Source organism: Gopherus flavomarginatus, chromosome 16, assembly GCF_025201925.1.
Source record: "Gopherus flavomarginatus isolate rGopFla2 chromosome 16, rGopFla2.mat.asm, whole genome shotgun sequence".
Taxonomy (NCBI): domain Eukaryota; kingdom Metazoa; phylum Chordata; order Testudines; family Testudinidae; genus Gopherus; species Gopherus flavomarginatus.
This window is the reverse complement of record NC_066632.1, coordinates 27,048,914-27,062,535: the sequence shown is the minus strand read 5'-3', so window position 1 is coordinate 27,062,535 and position 13,622 is coordinate 27,048,914. Positions and strand designations below refer to the sequence as shown.

The following is a 13,622-nucleotide window of genomic DNA, read 5'->3' as shown; positions in this document are numbered from 1 at the left end:
GATCCCCTCCAGCCCCGGGCTGCCCCCTGCCGGGCCCCGCCTGGCCGCGCCGCGGTTATTTCGGGCTCCGTGTCTATTTTTAGCGCTGCGCACGCGGGGATTCCAGCGACGTCAGCAGATCCCGGGCTGACGTCACGGGGCCCCCGCCTGGCGAGCCGCGCAGGGCCCCGCTGCGAAGCGGCGGATGGAGCGCGCGGGACAGCCGGGCGGGGATTCCCCCCAGGCCGGGCGGGGCTCGCGGGCCTCCCCCGGCAGGAGAAGGCGGGAGCCGGCGGAGGCGTGTGAGTGTGCGCCCCCCCCGGTATCTCCCCCCGTGTGCCCCTCCCGCCTGTATGTGGGGGGAGCCCCCCGGTGTGCGCCCCCCCCGCGTCCCTCCCCGCTTGTGCTTCCCCCCCGGTGTCTCCCCCCGTGTGCTCCTCCCGCGTGTATGTGGGGGGCGCCCCCCCAGTGTCACCCCGTGTGCCCCTCCTGCGTGTATGTGCGGGGCGCCCCCCCCCGCGTGTGCGCCCCGCCACCCGAGCTCTGAGACCTGAGGCTGTACAGCAGGAACATGAACTGTGCTGGGTCTGTGCAGATCAGGGGTGGGTCTCTGCCCTCCCCCCCGCAATTTGCGGGCTGGAGGGGAAGCTGGAGTTACTTGGGTCTGTGCTCTGTATTAATGGGGGTGGGGCTGGGTCTCTGTCCCACATTGTCGCACTTCACATCAATCAGTGGTCCCCACTCGATTGTCACCCTGTGCAGCTGTTTTGGGAGGGAGGGTCAGAAAGTCTCATCTCATTCTCTCTCCCCCCAGTCTCTCATCTTTGGGACCTGCTGACTTGGGTGGTTTCTTCCCCCTTTCCTGGCCCCCTTCTGGACTGAGGTTCCTGCCCCCAGTTTTTTTTTATTTTTGCATTTGCTTTTTCATTTTATTTCCTGTGCAAAGATTCAGCTCTGGGTGGAGGTGGTGGGGGCCACAGGGAATGGGCTATGGTGCCCCCTGTCCCTAGGTCACTGATTGTGGGTTGTCATGATGCTGCATGGAATGAGCTTGATAGGTCTCAGCCTAGTTCCTAATGATAGGGAGCCCCTGGCAGAGTTGGCATGGCTGGCATTGACTGCCCGCCCCTACCTGGGTGGCTGAGCAGTGAGGCCAAGGAATTCACAGGCTAGAGACTAAACTCCCCTGTCGTTGCACCACTGGCCTTGGGTTTAACAGCCTCCCCCAGCTGTGCCCGGGGGCAGTGAAGCAGGGGCAAGTTGGACTGTGACCTTGAACTGTTTCAGGAAGTGAATTCACTCCTGAGCCAGTGTGGCTGCAGCCCGTCTCCCTGGGTGGGTCTGTGGGTGCTCTCTGCTGGGCATCCGATGCTTATCATGGGAAGCCCGGACAAGGCAGCTTGGCTGCTTATGCAAGTGGCAGTGTAACAGGGCTGGCACCCAGCCCGATGCTCACGTTTCCTTGGACGTGTCCTCGTGCCAGCCAACACAGGCTGCTAGGGGAGCTGTGGAGTCCCTCTGAGCCCCTTGGGCCTCTCCACATCTGATCAGGCTCTTGAGTACCTGCGTTATGAGGAGAGAGACTCCAGATTTCACGGCTGCTGCTCACTGCCAGCCAGGCAGATTAGTACGTGGCAAGTCCAGCCAGTGTTAAAAGGCATGAAACAGGATACACATCCTGATAGGGACCTTCTGCGCACCGGCAGGAGGCAGCAGGGGCAGTGATTTACAAAGCACCAAATTCCAGCACAGGGGCTGAGGGCTGGTTTCTAAGCCCCTTTTCACACCAGTGCAGCACGTTGCACTAGGGGCTTGCAACCATGCAGCTGTATTGGTGCAAGAAGCCCCAGTGTAGACAAGCCCTAGACCAGTGATTCTTAACCTATTTACCTTTGCGGGCTGCATGTGCAGCGCTCTGTGTTACGTGGGCTGCATCCACACAGTCTATATACTACCTGTATGGCCCTGAGGATGTCACATAGGCTGCAGCTGTGTGCTGACTGGGCCATAAGTGGCTGGCTTAGACGAACTGTACTGCTGGCCAGCTCAGCCGGGTTCCAGCAGCTTCACCAGGCCATGAGATTGTTCCACATGAGGCAAAAAGAAATCAGGGGGTTGCAAAGCCCTGGCCTAGGTAGAGCAGAGCAGGGCAGAGCAAAGCTGGCATGGGCCATGTCTCCCCTGCCTCCTAGCCAGAGTCAACATGTGATCAGCAGGCCAGCAACCATCCAGTCAGCATCTAGCAATTGCATTGGAGGGAGCTGGGTGTCAGGACTCCTGGGTTCTGTCCGCGGGCCTGGCCGCTGACTGGCTGCATGATCCTGAGTAAGTTACTTGACTTCTTTTCAGTACCTGTTTCCCATTAGTGAAATGAGGAAGCTTGACCCAAGGCACAGGAGATATGTGCTGTCATTAGCATTGTAACATGAAGGGTGGGTCAGAACTGCTGGCCTCTGCCACGGGAACTAGCTCTTGGCCTTCCATGGAAGGGGTCTGGGTTCAGATCATCCCTCACTGAGCAGTGCTGCAGCCTATTGGGTGGTGGTTGAGTGCAGTCTGCAGGACAGGGGTGCAGGCCTGCACGGGGAGCCCAGCACTGGGACGCAGGGTTCTCTTGCCACCTCTGCTGTTGTCCCACTGCGTTGCCTTGGCCAAGTCACTGCCTCCTTGCTCCAGTCTGTGCAGCAGGGGGAACTCTCACTGCCTAGTGGGGTGCTGTGGGAATTGGCACCACAGCTGTGAGTGGCTGAAGGAGGGGCTTTGGACAAGGGGATTGAAGTGTCTACACAGGCACATGGGGGGAGCCGGTTGCCCCAGGGTCAGTCACTCCTTCCCTGACAGTTCTGCCCTGCAGGAGCGGGCTGCAGTCTGCTCAGAGCCCCGGGGGCCATAGCAGTCCCGGGGACGCATTTGCAGTCCTGCCAACGGGTTCCGAGCCTGTCAGGTCCAGCCAAGCTGGGATGTGACTCCCACTCCCAAATGCCGGCGGTGTTGTGGGTACAGGCTGGTCTCCACCATTAGGGGGCAGCAGGATCAGGCCCTTGGTTCCCAGAGGCGAGAGATGTCAGTCTCTAGGCTGTTAGACAAGCAGCTGTGTGTTTGCAGAGTGTTACTCGCGGGCACCCTTTGGACTGTCCCTGCTGTGCGTGGTTCCTGGCTCCATTCCTGGGTGCATCAGCATTGCCAGGCCCAGCCTGTCATGTGCTTCTCAGCAGCCCTGTGCCTGTAGCATCGCTCTGCTCTCGCCTCCCGCTGCACGGGGGCCAGCCTGCGTCCTGTGCATGGGATCTTGCTAGGGAGAGCTGAGAGCCAAAGAGAGGACCTGGGCTCCACATTCTCTCCGCCCCATCTCTAGCGCTGCGCTCAGAGCCTTGGCTATGGGGAGCGGAGGGGGCAGGGCTAAGGAGGGGTACCAGCGCTTCACCTCCCCCCCCTGCAGGGGGGCACTGGAAGCAAGGGGTTGGGTGAGGATGCCTTGCCAGTGGGGAGCAGCCCAGCCCAAGCCGGGAATCCCATTACCGTTCTCTGCCATGTGACAGCAACGGCTTCTCTTCTCCTGTGAGCGGAAGGGAGGGGATGGTGGCTTTGGAACGCAGTACGTGGCATCGTCGCACAGGGATCCGAGTGGTGGGGTTGGGAGTGCAGCAGCGGCCCTGGGCTTGAAGTGAGAACAGCAGCAGAAGGGCTGGCTTCTGTCGTATGCAGGCTTTGCAGTTTGGTTCAGTGGCTTTCAGCCCCGCCCATGCTAAAATCTTGTCCCCCGCTCCCGGATGGAACCCGCTTACGGTGAAATGCGCCGAAGCGACATTCTTCGCGGGCTTCCGGGCCAGTGTGGGCACTGCCCAGTGAATGCGTCCTGGCGTCGGGCAGGCCAGATGTGCATCCTGTGTTCTTCCACAGAGAGAGACTGCAGCTCTTCGCAGGGAAAGCCTCTCTGGTCAAACCGGAGTGCGGCGTGCTCTGGGGACCGTCCTGCAACGGGAGGGAGGCTGCCTCCTGTTCAAGAGCTTTGTGCCTGGCAGCTTCTGGACCCCTGTAGTACAGAATGCAAAGGAGTGGGGCCTAGTGGTTAGACTGGCAGGGGAGCCAGGACTCCTGGGTTCTGTACCCAGCTCTGGGAGGGCAGTGGGGTCTAATGGTTAGAACGGGGCTTACTGGGGCCTAGGACTCCTGGATTCTATTCCGGAGGTGGGGAGGGAACGGAAGTGCTGCATTCTAGGGGGGGGCTGTTAATCTCTCCTCTCAGCAGTCTTCTGGATTACAGCAGAGCACGAGACTTCCCAGGTGTGCGTGGGGGAGGGGTGTCACTTTTTGATCCCACCAAAGACCCTGCCCCCCATCTCCTGAGCCAGCGCAGCGCACAAAGGACCCCTCCCCACCCCCCCGTTGTGCCTATATATGGTAGTTGGCATGTTCTGGTAAGGCCAGCTGCCGGCTGACGTGAGCATGCACCATCAGAGTGCTGACGTCCAGCGCCAGGGAGGACTCCCCATCTCAGTGTGCGGCTGCCTGACAACGCCCCCATGGGCCCCGTCCATGCTTGCCTCGCGCTCTGCGTGCCAAGCTCCCGCTCCCAGCCACTTCCTGGCCAAGCCCCTGGTGATTGGAACCAGCTGTGCTGCTGAGCCTTGCTTCATCCCCAGACCAAGGGGCCAGGTGGCTCTCTGCTGCTCCTTCGCCTGCACCATGCGTGTCCAGGGGGCTTCTCCAGTGGGACAGAGGCCCCCTGAGCCCTGGCACCCTGCCCCCTTAGCGTGCCCTGTGGGTGTCTCAGCCTGGCTGAAGCTGCAGCAGGCAGGCTCTCATGTGTCCTGGTTCTTGGCAATTGGAGCAGCCACCACAGGTTCCTCTGGCATCTGCGGCACAGGAGCACGAGGCCCGGTAGGGGAGGGTGGATACCTTACAGCACCTGTACAGAGGGGCTGGGGCCAGTGGTTCAGGCAGGGCACTGGTTCTGCTGGTGAAACTCTTCGCTCTGGGGGAGCCATGTTGCTATTCCCTGCCTTGGCTTCCCCATCTGTGAAATGGGGAGAATGTGAAGCGGAACAATGGGCATGTGGTTAAGGCATGCCTGGCCTGCAGGCTTCCTGCTCTAACTGCTGGACCCTGCTCCCCTCCCAGAGCTGGAGATAGAATCCAAGAGTCAACCACTGCAGACCCACGTGGCTGGGCTGAGGGCACCTTCTGCCCGCTGCAGTCTCCAGTTCATTGAAGAAAATGGGGCCGATTTCCACTGAAGTCACAAGGGTCAGGATTTTGGTCTCTGGGGTCAGTGCATGACAGCAGTGCTGCTGCAGAGATGGGAGCCAGGCAGGGGCAGCTGCCTCGCTTACCAGGCCTCCACCCAGCAGATCCTGCTGCGTTTGGCTGTCCCAGGGAGCACAGACCACTGACGGAGAGAGAGAGAGAGAGACTTCTAAACCGGTTAAGAGTAAACCCAACAGCCAACTTGTCCCAGGCCCACTTGCAACATGGGGAATTCAGACTGGTTTGTATCTCCTGCTTCCAGCCACACATCTCCTCCTTGAGAGACTCCCCCCGGCCAAGCACTCGGGGCCCACACCACAGGCATTTTCCCAGCATGCTCAGCGAACCGGCAATGATTTAGCTCCAAGCTGCCTGAAATCTTTCTCTTCCTGTGCCCATGACGGATGTTAACACTGGGTTCTCACCGGCCGAGTAACCTGTCCCTGGGGTTTGGGATGTGCCGTTCTGCAGCAGGAGGCAGGAGACCTGGCGTGCAAAGCTCCCGCACACGCCGCACACACAGAGAGGCTCTGGGAGTCCAATGCTCGTCCTGCACTTTCGATGCTGCACCGTGACTAGGTTTAGCTCCTAGCCCTGCTCTGAGCTTCCTCGGGCAAAGCCCTCCGTCATGCAGACCCCAGCTGTAAAACGGGGTGATGATGGTGCGTCTCTACTGACCTGTGAGCTCCTAGGGGCAGGGACTCTTTGGTGTGCTGTGTCTGTGCAGCGTCCACCACCACAGGCCCAGATCTTACCCAGCGGCCTCTGGGGGCTAGCGTAATGCATCTAGTGATCTGGAACTTGACTGAGTTGCTTCTCAGATGCGTGGTGGGTTCCCCGCCCGCTCATGCTGGGGACTCTGACGGAGCAGAGAGCCAGCACCTGCTGTTCCCCTGCAGAGCGTACAGCCCGCAGGAGAGGCGCTGGCTTGGCAGCACGCTAAGGAGACAAGTGAAGGGAGCAGCCCCCAAGGGAACTGACCTCGGAGGGGGAGAAGCAGGGAGGTTTCAGCTGTCTGAGGGGCAAGCGGGAATTCCATAGCCAGATACAGCTCGGAAGGGCCACCATTTTCTGGTGCTGCCCAGCTTTGGACTCCACGGACCTGATTCTCAGGTGCTGAGCACCCGCTGCTCCAGGTGAGGTCAATGGGAGCTCAGCACCCCTGGGAGCTAGGGTATCCCCAGATATCCGCAGATATCCCCTGTTCTAATCAACAGACCATCCCCTGCTGTGTCAGCCAATCAGCTCCAGCCCCCCAGTCTCATTCATCTGCACTAACAAGGATGGTGTGAAATTAACAAACATCCAAGATCATCTTTCTCTTTGTTTTTCTGGCTGAGGCAGTGCAACTCTGGGGCTGCTGCCAGCAGACACGACTGTTTCCATTTCCCCAGCCAGGGTCCTTCTTGCTCGGAGGAAACTCCACTGGGACCCCCTGATGCATCATTCACAGATTATTCCTGACAGAGCAGGAAGCGTGCTTGGCTGCTCCACTGACACTCACCAACTTGCTTGGAGAAGCGGCGACATGAGCGAACTCCCTGACCCGCTGCTTGCCTGGCACATGCTAGGTAGCTTGTGAAAGTGGGCCAGGAAATCTGACACGGTGTCACAGTGCGCCCGTCGGTGGTGTCCCTCTCCTGGCTTGCTTGCCTTGCTCTGTGGCTCGTGTGAATGACTCAGAACCAGGCCGGCAGCTGCCCATCCTGCCTGCCTGCACCCATTCACTCCAGGAACCACAGAGTCTGCAAACGGCATTTCAGCACTTTTGTGCTGGCCCAAAGGGGTAAGAGAGGCAGCGGCTGGGACTGGCACCCTCTCTTTGCCCTTCTCTTCCTGTAGTGCAGCTGAGCTTCCTGGATACGCAGCTTTCCCTGGGGACAGGTGTTACGGAGTGTGAGGGAGTCAGGGCCCTGCACCCCTCTTCCTGAGATTCACCGGGACTCTCAGCCAGCCAGTAAAACAGAAGGTTTATTAGACGACAGGAACACAGTCCCAAGCGGAGCGTGTAGGTGCAACTAGAACCCCTCAATCAAGTCCTTCTGGGGGGTTCAGGGAGCTTAGACCCCAGCTTGGGGTTCCCTGCGTTGCACCCCCCAGCCCAAGACTGAAAACAAAACCTCCTCCAGCGGCTCTCTTCCCCCTCCCCCTGCTCCTCCTCCCCTTTGTTCAGTCTCAGGGCCAGAAGGTGTCACTTCTCCCCACCCCCCTCCTGGCTCAGGTTACAGCTCAGGGAGCTGCTTTCAAGGGAAGTCCCCCATTTCCAATGTAACCCCCCTGCAAGATTCCCAGGGCAAATCCACCCTGCTCCCTGCTCCGGCACAACCGGTTATCTCAAAAAGCTTGTATGCATCCCACTCTGCAGCTGCTGGTCCCAGAGACGGGAGCCTCCTGGTCTGACTCTCAGAGGCTGTGCCTCTGTGCCATCTATCTGCCTCCCTGCTTTTCTAGAAGCCAGGGGTGTTGGGATTCTGTGCACCACATAATCCTTGGCATCTCTTAGTAGCAAGACCACTCCCATGCCCCGGCTGTCCATGGCCGTAGTGACAGGACTCGGCACCAATGTGCTTACCTTTCCATCCAGGGCTTGCCAAGTGCTTTAATCAGGTAGGTGTCGTTAGCAGTGCCCCACAGATGGGGAGACGAAGGCACCGGGAAGTAACTTGCCCAAGGGCGCCTGGCAAGTCTGTAGCAGAATGGGCCAGGGGGCTAGTGGCCCAGATTTTAGAGTCCGTTAATTTTGGGTGCCAAACCTCCTGAAAGTATCTCAAGACACTTGAAATGAGTGACTATTTCTGAAGACCTGGACCTGATCCTGACTCTTAGTGAAGAGCTCAGAGTCCCTATTAGCCACCCAGCTGTTAGTGCTCAGGTTTCTGACACACAATCGTGAAGCAAAGAACATCCCCTGGCTGTCATGCTCACCAAGTGTCTGGTTCTTTGGAGGCTGATACTTGGATACATTGCATTTCTGTAGCAGATTTCTGTCATCTGAGAATTGCAAAGCCTTTTATGATTAGCTAGTAAGTCTTCAAATCCCATCTCCTCCTCTGTGAAACAGGTAAATATTGACCCTATTTTAGAGATGGGGAAAACTGAGGAATGGTGAGGCAAAGGGAGTTGCTCAGTTCAGTTACCCTATGTCCTATTCAGACAATCATTAAAGATTCTGAGTGCCCCATCTCCAAAAAGATAGAATTCGGAAAAGTGCAGAGGGGTCTGGAACAGCTTCCATAGGAGGCAAGATTAAAAAGACTAGAACCGGTCATCTTAGAAAAGAGACGACTAAGAGGGGATGTGAGGTCTGTAAAATCAAGCCTGATGTGGGGAAAGTGAAAAGGGACGTGTTGTTTACCCCTTCACATCCACAAGAACCAGGAGTCACCCAAGGAAATGAATACTCGTCAGGTGTAAACAAACAGAAGGAAGTGTTTCTTCACACAACACGCAGTCAGCCTGTGGAACTCCTTGCCAGGGAATGTTGTGAAGGCCAAAAGTATTGCTGAGTTCAAAGAAGAAATCAAGCTTGTGGAGGATAGGTCCGTTGATGGCTATTAACCAAGATGGTCAGGGACATAGCCCCATTCTTTGAGTGTCCCTAAAGCGACTAGCAGAAGCTGGGGCTGGAAGATGGGATGGATCATTTGCTAATTGCTCTGTTCTGTTCATTCCCTCTGAAGCATCTGGCACAGGCCACTGTCCAGAGACAGGATCCATTGGTCCAACCCAGTCTGGCCTTTTTTATGTATTCCCACAAACGAACCCTGGTGTCCTGGGAAAATTCCAACCCTGCTAATTAAGTGCTGCCTCTTTTAATTCCCCCCTGCATGTGGCATTTTTCCTGTATTCAGTTGTTGCCGTCAATCCACCCCAGAGGTAGCTGCATTCTGTTACCGCAGCATCTAAGTGTGTGTAGCTTCACAACACCCCCATTCTCTTGTCTCTGTTTTCCAGGAGGGGAACTGTGTCACAGAGAGAGTGATTTGTCCAAGAGTCTGTGGCAGAACTGGAAACCGAATGGCAGTCCCTGGAGTCCTAGGTTAATGCCTTAACCACCGCGCCACCCTCCCTCTCCTCTGTAGCAAGTGCTCAGAGCGGTATCTCTGTCAGAAGCCCTGCAGCACAGTGGGAATGTCTGGCTTGGACACACTCAGTTCCTCAGAATAAACGCCGCAACCTATCTACTTGCTAAGAGTTAAATTCCACCCACAGTTAAAGCCATGCAACCTCTAACCCTGGATGTGACAGAAGACAACTTTTATGAGATCTGTGATGATCTGGGAGCGAAGAGGCCAGCTTCTGTCAAAGTGTTTTCAGGGAAAATGTTCCGTCCAGGTGAAAGAAGCTCCTCTGGTTTGTTGGAATGGGATTCAAAAAGCGATGCACTAGAGACCCTGTCATTCCTGAACCATTACCAGATGAAAAATCCAAATGGGCCGTACCCATACACGCTGAAACTCTGCTTCTCAACTGCTCAGCATGCCTCGTAAGTGCTGCCTGGGTTGGGCCAGGAGCAGGGGATTCCTTCCTTTTCTGCTGCCTTTGAAAAAGTACTTGTATTCCTTTTTTTAATGCTCCAGTTTAGTAGAGGCTACCCACAGCGAAGACATGTCAACTGGGAGAGGTGAAGTGGTCTGTCTCCCAGACACCTTCAATTTTTAAAATGATTGTACATGTGATTTGTTTTCCTGTTCGTATTTTGTGCTGCCTGTGTTACTGGCACATTTCAATAAAACCGTTTGGAAAATAAAAACAAAAAAACCCTGGATGTATATTTAGCAGCTCGTACATTAGAGGCTTCTCCATTTCCTTCCCCCCTCACCCCCCGCGCTCTGTTCCTCATTTCTCTTTTCCTTATTTACCGAGAATACAATGTATTTACCCAGTGCAGGGCCCTCCTGAGCCAGTGGATTGGAACTGCTGGAAGGATCACCCAGCAATCCAGCCCACAGACACATTCCCCAGCCCAGCCGCCCTGGGAGGCCCGCCAGGAACTCAGCACAAACATGTAATAAAAACGCATCTCGTTACGCAGTTGCTTTTATAAACGTGAGCATTTAAACAAATCCAGAGCTTGGGCTAAAAATATTTTAACAATAGGAAAATGCATAAATCTTTCCAGCTGCTGACTTACCAACCTGTGAAATCCCTCTTTCTGTCTGCTGGACTGGTGCTGCCTTAGCAAGCCAGGGATGGGCCACACTATGAGAGATGCTCGAGCAGAGAAGAGGGACCCCAAGGGGGTAGATTTCAGAGGGATTGATCCTGCAAGGTGCTGTGTGATTTCTGCAAGGGCAGTGACATCTGAGGGCATTTGGTAACTCAAAGCGAGTGTGGGAAAACCTCCTCCTAGAAGTGATTCTGCATCCTGGCCTTATGTACACACTGAAGCTGCAAACCAGTGTAGCTGAACCAGGGCAAACCACTGTGTGGGCGCTCTTACATTGCTTTAAAACTGGCTTGTGTCGGTTTAACTTGCATCAACGTTTCCCAATATGAACTGGGTTTAAATTGAATTAAGAGCGTCCATACTGGGGCTTGCACTGGTTTAACTACACTGACTTTTAAATGCACCTCTAATAAATGGGGATAGGTTTGTGTGTGGAGCTGACCAGGGGCTGGGATTCTCTAAAGGAGCAGAGGAGCTGAACCCCTGAAATTTCTTGGCTTGTGGGCCCCCAGAACTCCTTTGAAAATGAAGCAAGGCCTGTCCCTGAGGGGAAGGTGTATCGCTGTCTCGTCCATCGGGACAAGGCTGGTTAGTGTCCAAATATGCAGACCCCAGTGACCTGGGGGCTCTGGGAATGTCACTGCTGTGGTTAAGGTCAATGATGGTACCTTTTAACTGGGCTGCAGAGACTGGCCTCCGCGTGCAAAGCTGGTTTGGATCTGAAGCTAAATTCAAAGGGGGTGTCGGTGTTTGCACACTAGAGGCCTCGCTGCTACCTGCAGCCGTGGGGCGCTATCAGAACAGAAGCCTGTAGCAATAAGAACTGGTTCTGTGCCTGCCTCAGATCCACACTCCCCAAAGCAGGCTAGGAGCTCGTGGTCTGGTTCTCCCAACAATCTCCCCGCTGTGGCTGAAACGGTGACTCGGACACACGTGCGAGGGTGACTGCTCCGGTTCATCTGTCCCTAGAGCCAGGCTGTGCTGTCTTTCTGTTGAATTTGGTGGTTGCTTTCCGCTCTTATTGGCATGTCACTGGATTTAACCCCTGGGGCCGAGGAAACCAGACCCTGCTTTCAGTTTTGCTCTCGGGCTTAGCTGTTTTTATGTCCAGGCTCCCAGACCCCTATGGGTATTGGATCCGTATTTTCTCCTTGTTGTGCTGATGCAGCAAACAAGCATCTCAAGTTACAAGAAAGGGAGCTGGGGTCTGTTCCCCTTTCACCAAGGCCTTTGCTTTGCTGCACACCCCAGCCTCCTGACATTTCAGAGCAGCAGCCTGCACAGAACACGGCTTCTCCTTTTCTGGAAAGCCCAGCCCCGTCACACTCAGTATGAGGGAGAATCCCCCTTAGCCCTTTGCAGTGTGGAGAGAATGACACCTGGGAAGCAGTTCTGATTCTATCCAGCAGAGGGCAATGGCCAGTAATCATTTGTCACCATTAGCATCATAGGAGCCTATTCTGCCTAGTGGAGGAAGGGAGCTGCCACCCAAGCAAGCGGAGGCAAGGCTAGGAACCAGGCCACAGCAGGGGTGGACTCTGGGGCCCTCCGTACACCATAAAGCAGGGGCTGTGGGTAGGGGAATGGGCATGGGGGGACACTCTGAGGAGGGTGGCAACAGCAGGACTGGGGCCAGCCCTAAAGGGAGTGTACAGCCTGCGTAAGAAGGCTGCACCGGATACTGGTCTGGTGGGAGTCTCCTCCCCCCAATGGCAGAGGAGTGGCTCTGGGGTGTGTCGGAGCCATGGTTCCTGTGTGACTTCAAAGGGGAGAAAAAGAATCGCCCATTAATCCTGGGAAGCGACAGGTGCGGGAGGCCACGTGCTCCATGCTGACCTAGTTTTTCAGAATTCTCCATAACCCACATCCCTAGTTTCCCTCCCTCCTTTGAGTGAACTTGCAGGGTTTCCACAGGGCTCTTCCTGACAACAAATGCGATGAGCCCGGTGCTGCAGAATCATCTCCCTGCGAGAAGGAACAGGGAATTCGGCACCTCTGGAATTGCCCTCTGCGCTGAGCACTTCGGAGAAGCTCCCTGAAGCAGGGCCCATCTTTCTTGTTAGATGTGCGTACGCTGCCTGGCATGACAGTGCCTCCCACCATACAGATTCCATAGTAACCGTCAGCACTCACTTTAGCCCAGTAGCGTTGCAGCAGGGTGTTCTCAGTACCCGCCAGTTTTACGGTGATGGGCAGCAGAGCAAACCAAAAGCAATTAGAAGTGAGCCCAGGTCTGCAAAATATCCCAGGTGTATTTCACAGGGGCAGGAAACTGGAAATTACCCCAGTTTTGCAAAATGTTCCAGGTAACTTTTACTGTTCTCCAACTTTAAAAAACAAAGTGTAAAGAGATTCCAGTTTTGCAAAATGTTCTGAGTGTGTTTTATGGAAGTGGGGACAGCACACCTGTGTGTGTGGGTGTGTGTGAGTGCAAACCTGGGTGAGTTTAAAGACTTGGTATGTAAAGATCACCCCGTTCAGGCCCCAATCCTGCACTAATGCACAGACTGAAATTTAAGTAACTCCCTTTGAAATTAATGATCACATGCTTATTTTCACCCTCTGCAGAAATATTTGCAGGGCCATAAACATTGAGTGAGATGTGCAATAAACATTCATTCAAAGTAGAGGTAGCATCCTACATAACGGTTAAAAAAAATAAAGGTGCTGTTCTTAAGCATGCCAGCTCTCTCTACCTGGAGGCAGTCCTAGATCTGGGTGCCCAGAAGTAATCTGGCAATCAAACAAGATAATTCTCCTCTAATTCTCTCCCTCCCCCACCTCTCGGTAGGGCAGGCAGCCAGTGGGGAGCCCCCTGTGCTGACCCCGGCCCACGGGCCTGCTGGATCAGTTATGAACGGAAAACAATTGCTCGGGCCCAGCCCCTCTTTCCTTACACATTAAGCCCTGACCCAAAGTAGCTTTTTAAAATACACCCGTGGTGACAGCTGGCCCGCTGGCTGCCCCCCCCCACTGTCCACTTCAGTCTTTCCACCTGCAACTCCCCCTTTCCTCCCCCCACCTGTGAGTCCCCTGCCCCACCCCCCTCCTGGGGGCACTGGCTGCCCCCCCCCACTGTCCACTTCAGTCTTTCCACCTGCAATCCCCCCTTTCCTCCCCCCACCTGTGAGTCCCCTGCCCCTCCCCCCTCCTGGGGGCGCTGGCTGCCCCCCCCACTGTCCACTTCAGTCTTTCCACCTGCAATCCCCCCTTTCCTCCCCCCACC

General features: G+C 55.7%; 1 protein-coding gene across 1 annotated transcript in view; it reads left to right on the top strand.

Annotated features, from left to right (window-relative positions):
• The first annotated feature begins 244 nt into the window (after nucleotides 1-244).
• Nucleotides 245-13,622, top strand: part of NR4A1 (nuclear receptor subfamily 4 group A member 1) — a 29,093-nt gene continuing 15,715 nt past the window's right edge. The window contains exon 1 of the mRNA XM_050924917.1: nucleotides 245-281. The gene's annotated coding sequence lies outside the window, so the exon portion shown is untranslated. The remainder of the gene's footprint in view (nucleotides 282-13,622) is intronic.